Below are 24,402 nucleotides of genomic sequence, written 5' to 3' on the forward strand. Positions count from 1 at the left end.
CCACAAATTTGCCTCAAGGTGCTTACATTAGATCCATGGATAGCATTTGAAGTTCTCATATCTCACATCAGGGTGTTTCTTGTACTTTAACAATATTTAAAATGTAAAATACATGATGATTATATATAATTTAACTTTCCAGCTATTGAGAATAAGGCCTGTCAACAACCTCAGTGTGTTATTTGTGCAAATCAAATCCTAAAACCTTCATTCTCATCTTGTGATTTGGAAACAAAACCTGAAAATTAGACACATCTAAAAACAATACCAGTTGATTTTTTAAGTTCAAAAGAGAAATTTTAAGCAAGTTATGAAAGCAATTGTTGATTCTAGAACTTGTAGTTAGACTCCAATTTACTTTAACATAGTTTTAGTCCCAAAGTAAAAATATGACACAAAGAAATGTTAAAATTTATTTGGCCGTGAATCATTCTTTTACATCTAGAATTAAGTTAATATAAATCAAATAGGTATCCTGGTTTTTTTTTTAGAAGAAATAAAGAAAAAAGGAAATAGAAAAATATCAAGTAGTACATATCACTTGATAAATAAAAATACTGTTGAAATTTTTCCTCTATTAAAATAACAGACAATTAAGAATGAAATATTGGTGCAATATTATCTTTTTATATTGGGATATTTTGGGAATACAAAAAAGTATAGATAATAATGTAATGAATGTCTATATTCTCATCACTTGGCTTAAGATTTTATAACACAGACCTAAAATATGTATATTTTTAACTTAAAATCACTCTTTCATACATAATATAATATACAAAAAGGGTAAAACATATAATTTTAATTCCTAAGAGAGTTTGCAAGGTTTTATTATAAAAAGCATTAACACTGGGCATGGTGGCTCACGCCTATAATCCCAGCACTTTGGGAGGCAGAGGCGGGTGGATTGCCTGAACTCAGGAATTCGAAAAAGCATTGACAAATCTGAACACTTTGAGTGATACTGCCTTACAGGGTCCACAGAAGACTTAAAGTGCTTTTTAACTGTGGGTGGAGAGACACACGAAATGTTTTTCCAGACCATCTTATTCATTTCAGTTAAGGAGCTCAAGAGAAAGCAAAGAGAGTAACTGAGGCTTGATTATTGTTATTTATTCTTAAGTGCAGAACAAACAGCACAAGAAAATACATCCAGCATTCCTACACTCGGAGTCAGCTTATGTGGTGGATACAGAAAGGCCAGAGCTGGGTGAAAGTTAATAGGAAGGCTTTATTATACTGAGGGTCTTACTGGGTGCTAGACCCCATGTTGGACACATTATATATCTCAGTTTATTTAATTCTTACAGCCATCACTAACGTAGGTATTTTGGTGGTTGCCATTTTGCACATGCAGAAACCAGGAGCTAAACAGGTTATGGGACTTGCTCAAGGCTGGTAGTGTTGAAGCCAGCAACCAAACTTACAAGTCTGATTCTAACATTCATAAGGGATATCTTTGCTCTATCAGTGTTGATGAGGACTTCAAGGTTCAGAATGAATAACAGCTAGATGGTACGACATCACAAATGAAAGCACAATACGTGTACCTCATCAAGATACGTAGGGTTCACCTTTTCTACTCTCTGGGGGCAAAGTCAAAGTCAGACAGGAACTCCTAGGACTTTCAGAAGCCTCCTGTATCATTCTTTCCCTGGTAACTCTGGGGATACTGGGCCTCAACAGCTTCTGATCCCCACTCCTGGAGACAGGAAGGGAGACTCAATTACCAAGGCAACTAGTGGACCAAGAAACACATATTGAACACATGCCAGGTCCTGATTGCTGGGTTACCAGGGATCCTGCATTAATTAATGACCAAAACCCCAGAATGTTTTTCTGCAATAACCAGCCTACACGTTGATAATCTTCACTGTGATTCCAGGTGCACTTTTAACTGCATTCCCACTTTTTGTCTTTATTGTGCCCCAATGTGGAACTCTTCCAATTTTGTTTAACATTCACTCCAATGCTAAGCAAAATTCAAGATATATAGCTGTGTCACTTTGGGAAGAGGAAAGAGGGAGGAGGAAGAGGAAAAGAAAAGAGTAAGAGAAGGAGAAGAAAAAAGGAGCAGGAGGAAGAAAGGAAGCAAAAGGACATCACTTCTTTGGGTTTCATTTCGCTGATCTGTTAAAGGAGGGTATTAGACCAGGTATGTTATTCTTAATGTTTCTGGATGTTAGAACCTATGAGAATCTGAGAAAAGCTATGAACTGTCTTTAATACACATAGTATATTTTGCACAGAGTTCCAAAAAGTTCATGGACTTCAGGTTAAAGACCTTTAGACTAGATCTGTATGGTTTCTTCCAACTCTATGGGAAAAAACCCACCATAAATTGAAATCGAGCCTCTTTTATTGCTATCAAATTTCTAATTCAAAGGGGGTGGTGGGAAAATAATAAAATTGATAGTTTTGTTGTTTGCTTAGCAACCTGCAGGTGAGAAACGAAATGAATGTCAAGTAGTATTAAGGATACAATCATTATTCCAAATATTTTAATATGCCACAGGTAAGCCTCAAGTCAAACAGTAACGCTCCACAGAGCAGAAGTCTGACAACATTTTAAGCAGCTGCTGCAGTTCTTGGCCTGACTCCTCCTCCTCCCCACCCCAGACCCCGCCCCAGACACCAAACTTTCAAATAAATTGCCGGGAGGTCCTTTGTTCTAAAGAAAAAAGCTGAATGGTGAGATGAAATGGGCATTGAATTTTTCTTTTTCTTTTTTCCTATTCTATTCTTTTATAGTCTGAATGATAATCACAGAGGAAGTTCCCTTGGCAATGTTGCATTTCCATGGTGATGGGAGAGGTCAAGGTTAGCAAACCAGGGTTCTGGGAACCTTCTGCTGCAGGCTGGATGTGAGGGAAAGGCTAGCAGTCAAAGTGTCAACAGGGGACCCACTTTCACAGTCTCCTCTTTAGAGTGGACCACAGAGCCTAACTTGTCCGTTTCTGAATGGACAAACCAGTGATGTCTTGAATGTAATAATAGCTCCATCACTTCCCCCTATGCAGAAACTTGCTGTGCCCTTCCTCTCAAAGGCCAGGAACGGATGCCTCTCACTAACAACAATCCATGGATTGTTGAAATATGTATGTGCTCTTTGTATCGGCATCAGAAGCTCAGAGATGCCAAGTTTTAGAAACCAAATCTACTTTAGAAAAGCAATTTGATCTTTGGGAACAAGGGATCCGAAATAAGCTGTGACCGTGTCAGCGCAAGCAAAAGATGAATTAATTAAAAGTGGAATAGGGTTTATACAGTGGAATAGGGTGGCATACAGTTTAAATTAAATATCGAATGACCTAAATAATTCCCCTTAAAACCCAACTCAGTTATTTTGCCTGAAACTGCATGTCCTGATTTTACTCTTTTGGATTCTCTTCTTATGCTTTTATGTGGGTATATAATGTTATGAAACTCGTACAGTTCGTTCAGACCAGAACTATAGAGGAAGACATGATGGAACCAAGGTAAGCCCAAACAGACCAGGGATATTTAAAGTAATTGATTGAAAATCTGTGACTTCTTTGAGAGAAGGAGAAGGTAGAAGAGACACAGAGGTTCTTAGGATCCTAGAGATGGAATGAAAGAGAATTTTGTGTATTACAGAGCTGTGGTGAAGCTGATTCAGAAATGGGGTAGCTCTTCACATTTTAAGTCATATTACTGGATGCTTCAAGTTCTGCTACCAAGAAGACTTAAGGATGCCTTACACACATTGTCTCCCTAGACGATCTATGTGCTAAAGTCTCTCAAATCTCAGTCCAAAGCTCCAGGTCCACATGTCCAATTACCTATCAGATTTTCTGTTTGAATGCCCATCAGACATCCTAAACTTAGTAAAAACAAAAGTGAACTCCTTATCTTCATCCCTTCATCTGCTCCTCCTCTCTACCTCAATGCCCCATCTCAGTAAATAGTTATTAAATACCAGGTCAGCCACAAATACAGCACTCATTCTTGCCTCCTTTTTAACCCTCATTCTAAACAACAATTACAAAGTCTTGTCTATTGTCTCTTGTTAATACTGCTCAAATCCATCCCCTCCTTTCTGTCTCCATTTCCATTGGCCTTACTCAGACTTCCATCATCACTCCTGAGGATTATAACATCATCCTGTACTGAGCTTCCTGCCTCCAACTTATCCACATCCACCTATTCATTCTCCAATCTACATTCAGAGGGATCTTTCTGAGATGCAAATATTATCATGGTCATTCCTTTGCTTAAAAGCTGCCAATGCTTTACCCCTGCTTTAAGGATAAATCCCAGATTCTGTCCTGAGTATTACCAGACTTGGTAGATCTGGTCCCTGCCTGCCTCTCCAGCTTCATCTGTGGATACTCTGCCCTTCCATCTGCTCCATCCCTACCCTCCACATACACACAGTATATATATGAATTCCTGGGATGAGATACTTGGTTTCCTGAATGCACAGGCTTTCTCTTAGTACTCTGAGTTTTCGCAGAGAGCTCTGCTCATACTCTCACCCACCCTCCTTCTCCCTGCTTACACATTTTGCTGGTCTAGGTTCTGCTTATGTTTATGACATCTAAAGATGTCAGCTTCTTTGTAATTTCTTTTCTTTTCTTTGTTTTTATTTATTTATTTATTTATTTATTTATTTATTTATTTATTATTTTTTGGAGACAGGGTCTCACTCTGTCACCCAGGCTGGAGTGCAGTGACACAATTTTGGCTCACTGCAACCTCCGCCTCCTGAGTTCAAGGGACTCTCCCACCTCAGCCTCCTGAGTAGCTGGGATTACAGGCATACACCACCACGCCCAGCTAAGTTTTTGTATTTTTTGGTAGAGATGGAGTTTCACCGTGTTGGCCAGGCTGATCTCAAACTCCCGACCTTAAGTGATCCACCCAGCCTCCCAACGTGCTGGGATTACAGGAGCGAACCACCACATCCTGCCTTCTTTGCAATTTCTTCAAGGATGTGTTTCCTGACCTCCAAATTTAGCCTGTATGGTCATGTTACACTCTATACTTCCTGTATCAAAGCATTTCACACTAAAAATATTGTTGTATTATAATTGCTTATCTATTTTTTTGTACTTTTATTTTAGATGTAAGCCACATGCGGGCTGAGACTGTGTTTACGTTGTTCACCAGTATACCCACAGTGCCCTGCACAATGCCCAAAAATGTTTATAGAATATTCTTGAAAAATCCCTATCAATAATTAAGCATTTGGCTGGGCATAGTGGCTCAGGCCTGTAATCCCAGCACTTAGAGAAGTCAAGGTGGGAGGATCGCTTGAGCTCAGGAGTTTGAAACCAGCCTGGGCAACACAGTGAGACTTCATTTCAACAAAATATTTAAAAATCAGCCAGTTGTGGTGGTGCAAACCTGCAGTCCCAGATACTCAGGAGGCTGAGGTGGAAGGATCGCTTGTGCCCAGGAGGTTGAGGCTGCAATGAGCTATGATCACACCACTCCACTTTAGCCTGGTGACAGAGTGAGACCCTGCCTCTGACAATGATGATAATAATAATAGTAATAAAGTATCTGTAGAAGACTAAAATATAGATTATGTAACCTCTGAGCTCTCCATGCTTTTTTATGAGATGTAAATTTTCACCAAGAACTAACAAAGTCTTGGATACTTTACAATACGTTTTGACTGTGGTTAATGTTTTTCTTCCTCTCTTACGTTCTGTAACTGTAACTAGGATTTACCTTCCATAGATTCCCACAAGAATCATATTGGAAGAATATTTTGGCAATCCCCTTTTTCTAAGAAAATTCCTGTGGATTATGATTTGGCTCACATAGGAACTAAGAAACTAGCCCTTCCAAAAAAACGGGTGGAGTGCATTTTCCCAACATTTTTAACATTTTTTTCAAGACAGGGAATAATTTGGATGGAAGAAAAGATCGAAGATTATCTCATTTGGAAATAACATATAGAGAAAGAGAAGTTTGCCAGTTGTCTGAATATTTTCACCATGATGTCTTGGGCCAGTTGGTAATCTCTGCAATTTCTAACAAATGTAAGATGTTTTTGTGTAATTACAGTGTTTAAGAAGGTCTTTTGCAGTTATCTGACCCTTTCTGAGAATTCCAATCAGAACATCCATCTGCTGCCAGTTAGTTTTCTAAAATCCAGCACTGATTATAACACCTTGGCTCACAAAACCCTTTGTGAGCTACAGAAATAAAACCCAACATCATTTGCTTGGCTTGCATGACGCTATATTACATGACCCCACCTCCCTTTGGGAGTTTGTCTTTCCCAGGTCCCTCCATATATTTTACATTCTAGTCACACTGTATAACTTACCATTCTCTAAACACTTCTTGTCCTTTCAAGAATCCATATTTTTCCCTATCTCTCCCTTGTACCTGAATTTCCTTCTTCCTTAACCATCTTTGCCTAATGCAACTTTACTCATTCTTCAACACTCAGTATTCCAGTATCTTTAGTGCTGGAAAAGCTAATGGGGACTCTAAGCTAGTGCAGCCCTCTAAGTATTAGCCCAAGGCAGTTGAACTTTATCTCAAAGCAACAGATTCTGAGTAGACAGATGGTACATGAAAAGCAGTGTTCAGTGAACAAGTTAAAATAAACTAACAGTCCCAAGGACCAGGAAATGTTGATATTCACATACTAGCCAATTATAAGGAAAAGTCACCAGCTCCAGGTTTCCTGGAGGATACCAGATATTCCCATTTTTTTCCTCCTATCTGATATTTACACTCCTAGCATGGTGTTCTGCTTGCCACACTGCTGGCCAGCTGTAAACTTCTGTTGGACACAGCAATCCAGATAAACAGATAGAAGTGCTTCTTACATCATCAGGCCCTTCTTGTATCAGCTTTGATTTCTCAGGTTGCCACATTCATGACATCTGCCAAGATTTCCTAATCAGCCATCTGCAAACCAGCTTCATGCTGAAAATGAAAATCCAAACGAAAGCAGGTTTACTCAACACCTCAGTGATTTAAGAAAATCAGGCAATCTTTCTAGTCCATCTATGTCATCTTTACTTGTAGTTTCTGTAAATGGAAGAATAGGAGGGTTGAAAGATAAAAGTAAAATAACTTGGAAAATTTAGCTTAAACTTGAAAATCACTTGTTCTTGCAGTCATTGCATTATACTGTGATAAATGGAAGCCAGTAATTTCCAATTGACAAAATAATCAAAAACTATTTAATACAGTAACAAGGGCATTAAATGAGTACACATGCATTAAATAGATACAAAAAGATCTGATGTTCTATAAAAGAAAAATAAAAACTTTTCAATTAAGAGAATTGCTTTCAAGAGATCCAAATTGTTTTAGAGTTCAAGTAAACGTCTCTGGAAAGAAATTCAGCTTAAATGGATGTATTTTACTCATGCCATGTGATTTGTAATTACTTCAGAATTTCCAATTGCTCTTCCCGGCTTGTCTTCTCTTTCCACATATCAGAGTTATCTGTCATAACTCAACAGAGAAGGGAAACAATGCCTTGCCTTCTCATGCAAGAGCTAGGAACTTTTTCTTGTCTCTTTGCTTCAATTACCCCACCCAGGGAAAAGTTATCGTACTTCTTTGTAGGCATCATTGGGCTGTTAAATACAACACTTTTTTAAAAGTTGAGAAAAAGTTTAAATTTAGTCTAACGGTTTACAGTTTCTGACTTCCCCACTCCCCCCCACCCAAATAGTGGGTTGTTTAATAGAATCTCGGTGGAGTTCCTATAAACAGGTTTGCACATGTGGCTCCTGCATGGGAAGACTTCCTGGGATTGTGATATTTAAAAATGGTTTACAAATGGCAGGGCGCGGTGGAGCACACCTGTAATCCCAGCACTTTGGGAGGCCGAGGCAGGCAGATCACAAGGTCGAGAGATTGAGACCATCCTGACCAACATGGTGAAACCCTGTCTCTACTTAAAATACAAAACTTAACTGGGCGTCTTGGCACGTGCCTGTACTCCCAGCTACTAAGGAGGCTGAGGTAGGAAAATTGCTTGAACCCAGGAGGTGGAGGTTGCAGTGAGCAGAGATCATGCCACTGCACTCCAGCCTGGCAACAGAGCGAGACTCCATCTCAAAAAAAGAAAAAAAATGGTTTATAAATTAAACAATATGTCACCACCCTTCCCTAGCTTCTCAAAGATTAGCAGATGTGCCTGCACATGTATTTTTTCTTTGTTGGGGGGTGGTGGTTTTATTTTTAAATATTAGAATTTAAAGAATTTAATGTGAATTTTGTTATTGCAAACCACCTCAACTCCTTGTGGGAAATAGTAGGGTTATACATTATCCATAAGTCATATGTGCATATTGGGATGTTGGAAAATACTAGCATCTCACTCAGCGACCTCCAAGGAAGTTTCCAAATGGAGTCTGTAGCTCTGTCTGGGGAGGCTTAGGTGAGAGCCAGAGTGGTTGCAGGTGGATGCCACATGATTTCCTGCTTCTTGGTTTCTGGCCCTGATAGGGCTTTGCTGGAGACCTCCCTTGGTTAAAAACTAACTTCCTGTAAGCATTTAAAGGAGCTTTCAATATGTTAACATCCACCACTTGAAGGGAGAAGGTGACAGAGAAGGAGGTCGGAGCAGAAAGAAGGCTTCTCTTTGAGAACTTGGTTTGACAGTTGGCAGGGAGTTCTCTGCTGCAGAGGGTCACAACCCTAAGCTCTGCTTTGTGTTAGGGAGTCATGGCCAAGGTTTGTTAAAACAAAGCCACACACCACATCCTAGTGCCAAACGGGCAGGAGCTCTGGCCTGTTGCAAATGAAATCATCAGGAATTCCTTTGGAGTAAGAGTTACAGCCCTAGAGCTCTCTGTTGCTAAGCAAATGCAGATGTCTAATTGTGCATGTTGTTGTCTCCCTGAGGCACGGCTTGGAGCATGTCACTTCCCTTTTCAAAATCCTTTAAGGCTACCACCCTCCTTGAACAAAGTCCAACATCTTCAATATCCCTTTCAAAGCTCTCCCCGGTTTTGCTCTATGTGCTTTTCCAATCTCAAGCCACACTATTCCAAATGTGCCAGGTATCCTATTAGCTGCAGGCCTTTGTGCAAGCAGTGACCTCTGCCTGGAATGCACTTCCCACCCCCAGATGTCGTCCAGTTGAAGATCCACTTTTCCCTCAAGGTCTAGCTCAGTGACAGGATTTCCCTCTCAGAATTAGTCTTCTCTTCTCACTGTTTCCACTCTATTCTAGCTTGTCTAATCTCGTCATTTTCAGGGACAATTTAAAGTTCGGATGCTTACAACGAAGACAACTGGGTTCTTCTCCCAGCTCTGCAGCTTGCTAAGTGTGATGTTGAGCAAGATGCTAATCTTCCCTAAACCTCCACTTTCTCCTCTGATAAACAGGAATTATTCTAAAATAGGGTAGTTGTGAGGATTAAATCACAAAATATCAGAAGGAAAGCATTTCCGATCACGCCTGGCACCACAGACAAGTTTGTTATTATTATTTGTTTCTCTTGATATCCTGTGCTGATTTGGGGCCATAGCTTATTTGACAGGTATTCCCAAAAGCACTGTGATTCCCACCCAGTAGGTGCTAAATGACTTTTTCTTGAATTAACATGTTTGTTGAGTAGATTCACAGTATGAAGCCAGCAAAATCACACCAAACAATGCAAATGAGTGAGGTCTCTGCGCCAGACTCCTTCAACAGTTGGTTTGGTTCAAGCCCACTGTCAAGGCCTCCAGGCAGAGTTCCTGAGGGAACCACACTCTGCTTCTGCTCCTGCTGCCTGGAGAGTAGGCAAACACCAGCCTGTTTCCTGGAGTTATCCACCCCTTCCCTATCACAACTAAGAAAAATGATAGAGTTAACAAGTCCCAAGTAGCCCCACTAAAGATAACTGTACTATTTTTTTCTCTCAAACTAAGAAAGAAAAAAATTGCAAAGAGATGATCTAGAGCAGTGGGTCTCAAATGTTTGGTCTCAGGATCCCTTTACATTTTAAAAAATTGTTGAGGACCTTAAAGAGCTGTGCTTATGTGAATTCTGTCTAGCTATAGTTCATCCTATTAGGAACTGAAACATGATTTTAAAATATTTATCAATTTATTTTAAAGAGCAATAAGCATATGTTAACGTCCATATTTTATGAACAATAACTACACTTTTAAAAACAAACCAAAAAATTAGTGAGATTAACCTCTGTGTGTGTGTGTGTGCAAATCTCTTTAATATCTGGTTTTATAGAAGGCAGGTGGATATGTATTTCTGGTTTTGCATCTAGTTGGTTGTGACTGTTGTTTTGGTTAATGTATATGAAGAAAATTGACTTTATACAGATAAGTCATTAGAAAAAGAAGGACTCAACAAGGGTAGCTTCTTAAAGGTTAGTTGCCATGTAGAATCTGAAATATATCAATGAAACTTTGTACTGTTATATTTAAATCCATTGGCCAATCTTGCATTTGAAATGGACCTTTTACCATGAATGATGTTTTTAACATTATGCACTGATCTTTTGGAAAACATTGGTTCATTGAGTCATACAGACCCTTAAAATAATACATTGTATTATTCAATATATAAAGTGCCATTTGTCAGTATTACCAACAACCTCATCAGAAAAGTCTTTGGGAAGCAGTCAAGCTCAGTTTCTAATTTTTTCTTGGAAGCTCAATGTTTTACCATTGGCAATGTATGTTATCAATTGTTTTCCTTGAAATGACCATCTCACATGGTACATTTTGAGCAAACACCCAAGTCTGAATAATGGTGGTTTGTCTATCAATCCTTTTTCCCAATAAAAATTATGTTTCATGAACAGAGGCCAGTTCAGCTCACTATGAAAAACCAATCACACAGTGCTTTACCTTGCAAGATCTATTGTGCGCCAGTATGCATACAATACTTTATGTATACGTCCGACTTCACCATGTAGAATGGTAAAAAGATACATAATCGAGAGTTGAGATTTAATAAAATGAATAATTTTACTGCTTCATCAAGATCATTTTCAAGTCAAACTGACATTTCTTTTTACTGCAAGTATATGGCAATGAAGAACATGTCTCTAGCACATAGCTGACAGTGTTCAGCAGAGATGACAGGCCGAAGCTAAGGAAGGAAGTCAAAATTGAAAATATATTCTAAAAGAATATAGATAAAGGGAAATTTATTCCTCCTACACTGGGCCTAGCACAGGTCTTTTTGTCCGTTTTCTTTGAGTTTTGTCCTAAGAGGACATGTCCTGTCCCTTTAGAACAGGATAAGAACAAGAGTGACACTTTCAGCTGTGACTTACAGAGTATGGCTGCAGGGCCTATGCCATCTGATATTTCCTTTCAAATCTGGTCACTTTAGAAAGGGACAAAAGCTGGGAACCAGGGGGCAAACTTATTCGTGAAACAAGATCATTAAAACTTTAAAATAGATTCCAGAAGGCTGGGTCTGTCAGCTCTGATGCTTCTTTCAAATCAAAATATTGAAAACAACTTTATTACAATGCTTCATTTATGAATCCAATTAATAAAATATCTTCTTACCTCCTTATGAATTTGTTATTTGCAACATGTGTTTGATGAAGTAACACTGAGTTTCTTCAAGCCACTGATAAATCCAATGATCTTGTGAAAGGGCTGAGCACAGCATGAAATCAAAAGTCACTCTCTGTTCAAAAAGAGCAAAGATCCCCAGATGATGGCTTTTTTAAGCAAAGTTTTTTTAGCCTTTGCCTTCGGAACCCACCATGGAAGTCATGGGACTCTGGTTCATGGACTCACCATTGCACTGGAAAAGTTGATGAACCAGATTATCTAAAGTATTGCAGAAAGGTAACTTGCTCCCAGTAGGTTAGGATTGGGCAGACTCCAAAGTTGTGTTCTTGAAACACTGGAAAGACTCTTGGAGAAATCATATACAAATGAAATGATGAATGGGAAATCTAAATGAATCTATCCTGACCCAAATTTCATCCTGAACATACAGAATGCATCTATTGTAGAGAAGCTTAAGTCATCAGATATAATCATGTTATTCCAAGTTAAAAAGAGATGAATAAATGACGAATAGGTAGAGTGCATTTTCTTCTATTTATTCAGGTCAAATAATAGTTCCAGTATCTTTACCCTTGAGCAACAAAAGAAATCCAGAGTCTATCGTTTTATACTGGAAATATCATTGAATTAGGAGACAGAGGACATGAGTTATTTTCTTGGCTTTCAACATTACTGGGTGTGACCTAAGCCAAGTTGCTCTGTTTTTCAGAGTGAAACGATCATCAGATTGTTCAGTTCCCCTAATTCACAGATCTAGTCCTCCAGTCTCATTCTCATACTTCAAAGAATCAGAGTTCACCCAAGTAAAATTGATTGTCCTTAAGATCTATGTAAAAAAACGAACAAACAAACAAACAAAAAATGCCTTTAACTGGTGGCACACCCACCCTGCTTCCAATTTCCAAGCCTGTGGAAATCCAGAGTCTCTGAACTCTTGAGGGACTTAGGTTCTCCTGGTGTCCTTACCTTCCAGGCACTTTGTTCTCTCACATGCTAGTACTGACCCTCACCTTACCAGCTGATGGAAATTTCATCCCCACCTTTGCTTTACACACACACACACACACACACACACACACACTCACTCCACATCTTTGTAATTTTCATAAAGTTTAGTGAAGATAATGAAAGTGCCACGGCCAGGTCAGGGCCCAGAGATTACAGACATTTTTTGGGCTCCTCTGTTAAAGAGACCTGGGTTAGAATTCTGGTCTATTATTTAGTTGCTTGATCCTAGGCAATTTGCTTAATCTTGATGAGTACGCTTGTCTAACTTAAAATACATTACCTCTATTATAGGATTGCTGTGACAATAAATGAGATAATGCAATACAAGTTTCTAAAAAATTCCCAGCCTTCCAAGGTCACTCTCTAAAAATAGATATAAATAAAAATACTATTGGAAATTTCACATCTGAGAATACGAAGTACATTAAATATTCCTCCTACTACATACAACTAAAACCCCTGGGCATTATGTGTAAAACAAACATAATAAGACTTTTAAAGATTGAGTGGGGAGCCTAGACTTCCACTCTTACAAGGCTGTAATGAGCCACCCCATTACCCCTTCCAGGATGATATCAGAAAAGGCCAGGAAAAGAACCAAGACTTTCACCATTACTCAACAATGAGGCCACTCAAATTGCAGTGGTGGTGTAGACTACCTGGGAACTGGAACTCCCACCCCCCACCAGCAGTAATGAAATGATATCTCCCCTCCTCTACTAGAGCAGTATCAGAAAAAAATCAGCTAAAACATGTTTAAATAACATCCATAGTCTCATGTCATAATATAAAAATGTCTAGATTTCAATAAAAAAAAATTCATCATACCAAGAATCAAGAACATCTCAAACTAATGAAGAAAACGAATCAATACATGCCAACAGATTGGCAGGGATGTCAGAATTACCTGACAAAGATATTAAAAAAGATATTATAAAAATGGCTCAAAAAACAATTATAAATGCACTTAGAATAGAGAAAGGAAAAAAGTAGAAAGCCTCAGCAAGTAAATAGAAAGTCTTATCAAAGAAATAGAAGATACAAAGAGGAACCAAGTAAAAATTTTGAAATTGAAACAAACTGCAATGGAAGCAAAAAGCTCAGTGGATGGGCTTAACACTATAATAAATGAGACATAGGGAAGAATTCGTGAACGGTATGATAGAACAATAAAAATCATCTAATCTGAACAACAGGAAGAAAATAGACTGAAAAAAGTGAATGAAGCCTCAGAGACCCGTGGGACTATAACAAAAGCTCTAACACCCATGTCAGTGGAGTTCCAGAAAGGGAGGAGAAAGAGAGTGTGTCTAAAAAGGACTCCAAGAAATAATTGCAGAAATTTCTCAAATTTGGCAAGACACATAAATGTACAGATTCGAGAAGCTGAGCAAACTCCAAATAGGGTAAACCTAAATAAATCAATGCCTAGACACATCATAATTAAACTTTTGAAAACTAAAAGAGAAATCTCAAAAACAGCCAATGAAAAAACAAAAACCTTACCTATATAGGAAAAATAATTCAAATGTCAGTGAATTTCTCATTAGAAACCATGAAGATCAGAAGTAAATGGCACCATATTTTTCAAGTGATGAAGGGAAAAAAAAAAAAAAAAATTGTGAAAACTCTACTTAGTCTCACACTTTACACAAAACATTACTCAAAATGGATCCCAAACTTAAATGCAAAATGTAAAACTATAAAGCTTTTAGAAAAGGCAGGATAAAATCTTGAAGGTTTAAGGCTAGGCAAAGATTTCCTAGATTTGACTCCAAAACCATGACCCATACAGGAAAAATGGATAAATTAGATTTCATCAAAAGTAAAATATTTGCTCTGCAAAAGAACCTGTTAAGATTATGTAAAGACAATATAGAATGGGAGAAAACATTTGCAAACCACATATCTAACAAATGACTTGTATCTAGAACATATAAATAATTCTTAAAAATAAACAGTGAAAAAAAATCCAGTTGGATAATGGCCAAACGATATTTCAGTGAAGAATATTTGCCAATGAAAATGGCAAATAAGCATGTGAAAAGATGTTCAACATTATTAGCCATCAGAAAAATGCAAAGTAAAACCACAATCACTGCACACAACCACACAATCTCCACACATCTAGAAGGCTGAAATAAACAAACATATATATATTTGTATTTATAATATACATATAGACAACACCAAATCTGGAGGGAGTACAAGTAAACTAGATTACTCATAGGTTGCTACTGGGAATTTAAATGGTACAGACATTCTGGAAAACAGTCTCATGATTTCTTTAAAAACTACACATGCAACTACTACACAACCCAGTAATTTGCACTCCTGGGAATTTATCCCAGAGATGTAAAGATTTATGTGTGCAAAACCCTGCGAATAAATGTTTGAAGCAGGTTTATTTGTAATACCCCAGAACTGGAAACAACCCAGACGTCCTTCAATAAATGAACAGTTGAACAAATTGTGATACATCCATGCCATGGAACAGTATTCAGCAATAAAAATGAATTAGTGATACAACACAATGACCTGGATGAATCTCTAGAGAATTATGTTGAGTGAAAAAAGCCAATTTCAAAGACTATATATAGTATAATCCTATGTATATAACACTCCTGAAATGACAAAATTATAGTAGTGGTGAACAAATTAGTGATTACCAGGGGTTAAGGAGAAGACGGGGGCAGCAGAAGGGAAGTGAAAGTGACTATAAAGGAACAGACAGCTTGATGGTTTATGTGTGCTGTGGGGGTGTCCTGGGAGATAAAAATTTGCTTTTAATTTAGGTAAATCCATGCAGTCTTATATGATTTCTGCCTTTAGAGTTCTCCTTAGATAAATATATAGCACATACCAAGATTATATAGTAAAAGCCACCTTCTATTTTCTTCTATCACTTTTATGGTTTTGCTTTTCACTCTTAACTCAATCCCTTTGTACACTGGGGATGGTAGATATGATGGGAGGTGGGATTCTATTTGATTTTTTTTTCAAATATAGACTTAGCTCTTCCAATACTCTTGAATAGAATAGGAGAAAATATTTGCAAACCACCTATATCTAACAAAAGACTAGAATCTGGAATATATAAAGAATTCTTAAAACTAAACAGTGAAAAAATAATTCAGTTGGATAATGTGTAAAAGACATTTCAATGAAGGATATATACAAATGGCAAATAAGTATATGAAAAGATGTTCATATGCTTTTATCATCAATTTGAGATAGCATCTGATCATTCAAAAAATTCTTACATTTACTTATACTGTGCATATTTGGTCTTTTATATCTGTCTGTTTTACATTTTTATTTATCCCTGTGTGCAAGAATCACTACCATAAGGCATTTAGGGCCAAGAAAATGTTCCCAGTGAGAATTACCAGTCACCTGTCTTGCTATCCATGAACTCACTAGCTGGGTAACCTTTGACAAGTAGAGGTATCTGAACCTCAATTTATCTACCTATAAAATAGAGCTAAAATACAATTCTACTTATTATATGTAGCATACTGAGATCCTCTTCCTTCAAAAGCCTACTAAGGCAAAATTTTGTAAGAAGTTATGATTACCTTGTTTAGCCCTTCCAAGCACCAAAATCTTGTTTATAACAGTCTTTAAAAAAAACAAACTTTTGAATTTTGAGATAGTTTTGGATTTACAGAAGAGGTATAAAAATGGTACAGAGAATTCCAATATATCTTTCACTCAGCTTCTTATGGTAACGTCCTATGTAAGCATAGGACAATTATCAGAACTAAGTAACCCAACTAGTATTGTACTAAGTAACATTAGTAAAATTAGTACAATACTAATGTCTAAACTACATACTTTATTAAGATGTCACCGTATTTTTCCACTAAGGTCCATTTACAATTCCATGATCCGATTCAGGATCTCATACTGCAGTTACTTACCGTGTCTCCTTAGTGTTCTCCAGTCCATGACAGTTTCTTAGTCTTTCCTTGTTCTTTATGACCTTGACACTTTTGAAGAGTACTGCTCAGTTATTTTGATAATAGCCCTTTTCTCTCAAAATAGTTATTTTTTTAAATCAATAGCATATCATTGGGTTCCATTTTCCAACAGCTTTATTAAAATATAATTGACAAATTGAAATTTTATATATTCATCACCTCACCTGGTTACCATTTGTGCATGTGAGAACATTTAAATCTATTCTCTCCACAAATTTCAAGTATATAAGACAGTATTCATTACTATGCTCCCCATGCCGTACATTAGCTCTCTAGAACTTATTCCTTCCTACATATGGGTGTGGCTGGTAGACACATAGATCTAAAAGGACCACTTCTTTTTTTTTTTTTTTTTTTTTTTGAGACAGAGTCTCACTCTGTCATCCAGGCTGTGTGCAGTGTTGCAATCTCCTTTCCCTGCAACCTCCACCCCCTGAGTTCAAGCAATTCTCCCATCTCAGCCTCCTGAGTAGCTGGGACTACAGGCATGCACCACCACACTCAGCTAATTTTTGCATTTTTAGTAGAGAGGGCTTTTACCATGCTGGCCAGGCCAGTCTCGAATTCCTGGCATCAAGTGATCCGCCCATCTTGGCCTCCCAAAGTGCTGGGATTACAGGTGTGAGCCACTGTGGCCGACCTAAAAGCACCACTTGATGCTGATCTTTCCTACGGCAGAGATGGGATTCCACGGTCTTAATTATTATTTGTGCATTTTGGTTTCTACATGCAAAAGGAAAGGTAGGCTAAAAGCTTCAAGTTGTTTCCTAAAAGAAGAAAAAAATGATGTCATTCTCTGCTCCTCTCCCCCAACACAACTGGAAAGGGTTAGCTTAGGACCATGAGTGAAACTTCCACACTTCCTTAATTTCACACATTATGCATAGTTACTATTAGCACATGTGCTTCCAATCACCCCCATCTTACAAACAGTGCAAATGTGGGTGCTAAGAGAATTGAACCTGCCAAACATACTTGACATCACAATGCCCTTGGAAAAGCTATCAGCTAAACCTAGATATATATGTACATCTCAGCAGTTCTATTTTATTAAACTCACAACATTTCCACCCAATTTAAACTCACTGTGATAGCACACGTCGTGACGGATTTGGGCGGTGGTTTCCTTTCCAGTTGGCTCTAAGAATATTGTATTAAGCCAGACCACAGTCAGATGCCAAGTCCATGATTAGCTTTCTCTTTCCACTTGGGTCTCTTTTGTTTTTTGAGCAGATATGCAGTGCTGGATACAGCCATTTGTGGGTGGGCTGAGGATGGGTTCTGTTAAAAGAGATGTGATAATGGCTGTGAAAATCCATTTAAGTGCTGCAACCCTTGTTACTTTAAATGTTATCTGTGAATTTCCTGCTAAGGTTTGCATTTCTGTAATAGTGATTGCAAACTGGTGGCCCCTGGGCCAAATATGGCTCGCAGATGTGTTTTATTTGGCCAGCTCAGTGTTATAAAAGCATCTGAATTTGTGGCCAATATTTACATATTAAGAGATTCTACACAAAAATCTAGATTTCTGTCTTCTCATGAGAAACTCAATGTGACCACATTGGGCCCACTTTTCCATGTGGCAACAATTGGCTGGGGCTGAGTTGCAGCTGGCTCTTTGAGACAGAGTATGTACCATCTGGTTAGCATAATATCTATCCAGCTCACTTCTCCCATTTATGTAACTTGCTGCATCTCTGTGAGTGTTTGGATTTTCAATACTGGTTTATCAAGATTAAGAGATGAAGGATCAAGAGAACTTAATTACCTAAGCTTCCAGTTAGACCGAGTAAGAAAAAGCATGATGAGAAAAGAAGAGTATGATAAGTCTCAGTCTGAGTTTCTTCAAAAGTAGACCTTGAGAGAAAGATTCAAGTGCAAGTAGTTTATTTGGGAAGTGAACCTAGGAAACACTGGCAGGGAAATGGAGTGGAGCTGGAGAAGAGAAGGCAACCATAAAGAATGTAATGTCAAGCAAGTAACTGCCGTGGTCACCTGAAGCTTCATCCTCCTGGAGGATTGTAGGAGATAGTGTAAAGTAGGAGCCTCAGAGTCACCCCAGCAAGGGGCAAGAAAGCAGGACAATTTGTTTGCCATTTCCATCAGGTATTGGTTGATGGCTCTCAGAAGCAGCAAATTAGCATTTCTAGTTTCCCATGTCTGTGCACAGATTGTCCCTAGAAGTCAGAGAAAGCTCTCAGGCAAATGTGCCCCAAATTGTAAATTAGTGCTATAAGCACTGAAATGTAAGACCCAGGGGGATATGTGAAGGGTACCAGCAGTACCAGCCACAGCATGCTTCCAAGGAAGGGTACAATGATGATTTTGTCCCACAGAATAGAGAGGAAGCACTTGGTATTTGCCGACCAGCAACACAAACTTTCCCTCCCTCATGATAACTGCTCATCCTCTGAAGCAAATCCTAAAGTCCCCCAAATGGGCCTTCACTTCCTGCTGCTCATGTCTAGTTCCTGAGTTAAAGGATGTATCATCCTTTGGACACAAAGGATGTCGAAAGCAAAAGAATTCTAAGGATACTAACAGTGTCTTTTGAAGTTGACAATGGGCCTTCGTCCCCTTATTCTTGGCTTGTGTTTCTTTATTCCAAAGCGAGCCCATGATCAGAATCCAGATGTGAGTAGGCTGCCTTCATTTTTTGATTGCTAACACTGGTGAGTCATATGAGGATTGGATGTGACTCAAACAAGAGCCCAGTGCATGTGAATGCTTCAGTCATGCCAATGTTTCCTTTGGTGAGAATCCCTTCTAATGTCCAAGCATAGTGATATATGTTTATAGTAATTTTTTTACTAGAATAGCAGAAAATTATGTTATGTAATTATTTACATTGAGTTTCAATTACTAATTGATCCAATCCTGCTGCTGTGACAACTGGCAGCACTCAGTTACCCGATGGAAACTGACTATAATCTCCTAAAGAACAAGGGCAATATTGCCAGCACTTAGAATCTGCCTGTAGACAGTAGGTGCTTGATGAGTCCCATTACTCATTCTTTGCTGCTTGGCACATCATAAGTGCTTAACAATTGTATATTTGCTCCACATTTCTCTTCCTGCCTTTCTCTCCTCCCTCTTTGACTCAGTTTATCATTAGAGGTGGAATCGGGGGCTCATAAAAGAACAGTCTAGATGATGATATGTAGAAACAAGTTAAATGGGGTGGGAAACCACTAATTCCTTGAACATTAGGTGTCTAAGAAGGGATTTTCTTTTTTAGGTCCAGTATGTTTTCCTGACCAGGGAAAGACTCTAAATGGCAACAAGCTGGGCTAGACATAATGCCACTTCAAGCCCTAGGTAGCCATAATGTTCGATATTGACCCTTGGCTTATGGAATTTTTTTGTGAAATTGATTTTCTCTTTGGGGAGACCTTCTTAATGTGATTTTATTAGGGTTAAACTATAATAGCACAGAAAATTATTAAATACATAGCAATTATATTCAGATTCAGTTACTCAAGAGAAACTATACAAAATCAATCCACATTGATGACATTGTTGATTATTATTTTGTACAATTGTTCAAGAAGAGTGTGCACATTCAGAATAGAGCCAAATAAAACAGTTGACCCTTGAACAACATAGGGGTTATGGACACTGGCCCACCACACAGTTGAAAATCCGCATATAACTTTTGACTTAACTACTACTAATTTAACTACTACTTAAACACTACTGGCCTTCTTTCAACCAAGAGCCTTGTTGACAACATAAACAGTAGGTTAACCCATATTTAGTAGGTAGTATGTCATATGTATTATACACTGTATTCTTACAATAAAATAAGCTAGAGAAAAGAAAATGTTACTAAGAAAATCACAAAGAGGAGAAAATATATTTACTATTCATTAAGTGGAAGTGGATCATCATAAAGGTCTTCATTCTCATCAGCTTCACATTGAGTAGGCTGAGGAGGAGGAGGAAGAGAAGGGGCTGGTCTTGCTGTCTCAGGGGTGGCAGAGATGGAGGAAAATCCACATATTAGTAGACCTGTGCATTCAGTCCATGTAGTTCACGGGTCAGCGATAGAACGTTGATTCTCAAGTGGTACGGAAGATGTGAGTGTCAGTAAAGTTGTGGGCAGGGGAACTATAGTGATAAAACATGCCAGAATCACCCAGGTAACTTCTTCAAACTACGAGTCTGCTTACAGCCTGGTGCCTGATTCAGGGAGTTCTGGTATGATATGTCACTGAGCAACAACCTCTGGAATAAGGATGCTGTGCACATGTAAAGAAAGCATAGGTTCTTCTCTCTGCTTATCCCTGGGTGGAGGGACCTCCTGTTGGCGAGAGGTGCTCTGGACATATCAGGACTGCCTTCCCAATGGAGGTATCATGTATTGCTCAGGAAGGCACGGAGCCAGTAGCCTCGATGAAGGTCAAGCCCCTCATTGTGCAGATCCCACTGGTTATGGCTCTGAGGCTCACAGAAAGTTCCACTCACTGAAACCCCACCAGAATTGATCAGTCCCAAGATAGTGTGAAAGAAGAGCTTCACCTAAAAACTATCGTTAAAACTTTCTCTCCCACTATCACTATGTTGTTGGCACTCTCAATTAAAGCAGAGATTTCCCTCCTGGAAATCACTGTGAGTCTGTTACAATCACTAGGTCCCTGATACAATGAAGATATTTTCCTTGAAAGAGGCAACATTCATCCAGAATTACCACTGGACCTATATTTCATATGAGGGATATTGCTTATAACTGCTCATTAATTGAGTAGTATGCATCCATTATAATAATTTGTGAAAACTATAGGATATTGATATTCTTATTCCTTTCTGCAGATAAGGAAACTGAGGCACCAGTAAGGTTAAGACACTTGCCCCCAAGATTTCATAGAACTATTAGGTATAAGAGTCATCACTCCTGTACACTGGTGTGGATTATCTCAGGCAAGCCATCATTACCTAGTAGGGAGGAAGAAATGGTCATATGAGAGATGGGGCCAGCTTTAGCATTCTGCATATGGGGGTTTTAAGGATGACAATCTGGTTGGGGCAAGGTGGAGGTGGTTTGTTTTTTTGTTTTTTGTTTTTTCCCAGAAAATTCACTTGGAAGCTATGGTTACATTGCAAACTCATATTTTAAAAAACTCACTTGGTTGAGTGACTTGAAGAGGACGGTTGATGGAACTTATAGGGGAGTCTAAGATCACCAACCACCCCTGAGTAATGACCTTAAGCCACCATTAAGTTTATCCAATAGCATTTGTTTAAGCAGTTTCCATGTGCCAGGTTCTATGCTGGAAACACACAGTTGGCCCTTTGCTTAAGTCACTCAAGAAAACCAGGGGGAACGAAGTAGAACTGACCAAATTATGTCATCATTTGAAAGGTGGCAATTCAGAAATATCCAAAATTCATGGTAAGAGTAAATCTTATGGCTCTCCTTTTTATGATTCTAATCTAAATGATCATTATCATCTCTCAGGACTAGAGATTTTATTTTTCTCACAGAGTATGTGGTCTCCAAGCACACCGCTTGCATAAATCCTGAACACATTCCTCAAGGCTTTATGATGTGGGTGTGTATGTGTGTGTCTGTGTGTGTGTGTGTGTGTGTATTTGAGAGAGAGAGAGAACAGAGAGAGAGACGGAGACAGAGAGAGAGAATGTTACAGGGAGTATGCATGACTCCCTGCTGTGATCTGACAACATTCAGGACATTTAGAGTTAACATTCTTACAGTCAGCAGTCACATAGGAGACTGGGCCTCAATCTCAGCATTCCTGAGCTGTTGTCAGCTTCACGATTTCAATGTGCCTCAGTGTCTGTTTTGTATTTAACTCTGCCCCACATACAACACCACAAGACCTGTCCGTGGTTTTGCTGTTAGAGAATGGTTAATATCTAAAGAGGGTGGGTGCCCTTACCAAGCACCCCCAGGGGAGATCTCAAGCTAGAAAGATAATGATCAGTTTCATGGAGAAAACCACACAGGCACAAACACCAGAAACTGATATTTAAACCCCTAACTCATAAGGGACCCCGCGTTTTCACATTAGCTGGCTTTGTCTGTTTCTCCTCATCAGCAAACATATGCTCTCCATGGAACCAGCCCAGCCCATCTGAACCAGTTACTATTTCTGTAAGAAGTAGGAGGGGGAGGAGAAAGGGAGAAGAAATTTTACATTACCATTCTCATGCGGTGCTATAAATATTTGCCACAGAAAGCCATGAGGTCTCATTTGCATGAATGATACCACAAAAGCCAACTGTGCCTCTGTGAACTAAGGCATCTCTCACCTTGTCCTGAGTGCACTGCTTAAATACTGGGGTGGGCTCTTTGATCAGAGAGACCTTAGTTTGACTCCCAGGTCTGCAACATAACATGGTATGACGTTGAGAAATGTAGCTGACTTCCATTTCCCAATTTCAACTATCCCATTCTCTCACCACTGCCTTTTACCTGCCAATTCCCTGCCACCACCAGTAGTTCAACAACACTTTGACTCCTATCAAGATCTTGTTCTATTGATCTATACAAGTGGTTCACCATCCCTTACCTCTTGCATGGCCTCTTTTTACTCGTTATCTATTTAAAAATTCCATGACCATTCAGTAATTCCTCTCTTGAGTATATTTTTAATTTCCTTGTCCTTCTCCTTTGGCATATTGGCTTAGCTAAATGACAAACCTCGTTACGTCCACCTCTTTGCCTCTTCCTCACCTGAGCCTGTACAGTTAGATATGTTTGGAGAAAAACACATAATCTTACTGACTAGTCTCATTAAGTTTATGACTACCATCTTCAACTGTGCCTTCTGCTGCCTGGCAACCACTCTGCCTCCCTAGCCAGTTCACCGTCTCATTTTCCTAGCTGAGGATCTCATACATCCTCTGTTCTCCTAACCAGCCCCCTACCAACTCTCCCTCTCAATTACTGGCTCTGCTTCCTGCTTTCCTGAGAAAAATGAAGGAATCAGAAGAGAGAATTTCCACAAATCCCACTTCTGCCTCTACCCATCTCCCTAGATCTCATTTCTGTTAATATGGATGAACATACTCTGCTCTCAGCTGAGCAAACCTTGCCACTTCTTTCTCTTCTGCATCATAGGATTTTTTTTCTGTATTCAAACCCTTCCCATACTACATGCTGTTGTTCCGTTTTACTAAAAATCTTTCCTTGACTCCACTTTCCTCTGTAGCTATAGCCCCCTTTCTCCCTTTCCCTTTATAGCAAAACTCTTTGAAAGAGCACTGTATACAATAGTCACTATCCCTAGTTTCTCCCAACTCTTTCTTGAACACATTCAAATCAGGGTTTTGCTCCAACGAAAGCATTCTTATTAAGACCACCAATAACTTCCATGTTTCTAAATGCAATGATAAGCACTCGGTAGATATCCTTGAATGATGAATGAGTCACTCTAAACCTCATCTTCTTCATATGTAAAATGAGATAATAATATCTACCTTTGGTATTTGTTGTGGGGACTGATGTACTATAGGCAAAGAATTTTGCAGAGTAGGTGCTAAATTATATATTAAGCAAAGGAAGTTTGCTACATTTTGAGAGGAGATATTTACCTGCAAAAACTCTGCAGCTTCCTTCAATGCTGAACCTTCAGTGAAAGGTAAGTAATCACCCCTTGCCCTTATGAAAAGATTTCCTCTCATTCCTCTAAAGATGGGAACTGTCATTTTCCTAAATTGGATATTAAACTTTGATACGTTGAAAGATGAGAATGTATGTTGTTTGCTGATGAAATTGTGGGACTTCCTTCCGGTGAGGGGAAGGGCGAGGCATCTGGGTTGAAGAGCCATCAGCACATTGAGTTTGTTCATTAAATAGGTCCTCCAATATACGTGCAACCATTTGAAAATAATTGAAATCTGTTGGGGCCGGGCGCGGTGTCTCACGCCTGTAATCCCGGTACTTTGGGAGGCC

The sequence above is a fragment of the Chlorocebus sabaeus genome, chromosome 1, assembly GCF_047675955.1.
Source record: "Chlorocebus sabaeus isolate Y175 chromosome 1, mChlSab1.0.hap1, whole genome shotgun sequence".
NCBI lineage: Eukaryota > Metazoa > Chordata > Mammalia > Primates > Cercopithecidae > Chlorocebus > Chlorocebus sabaeus.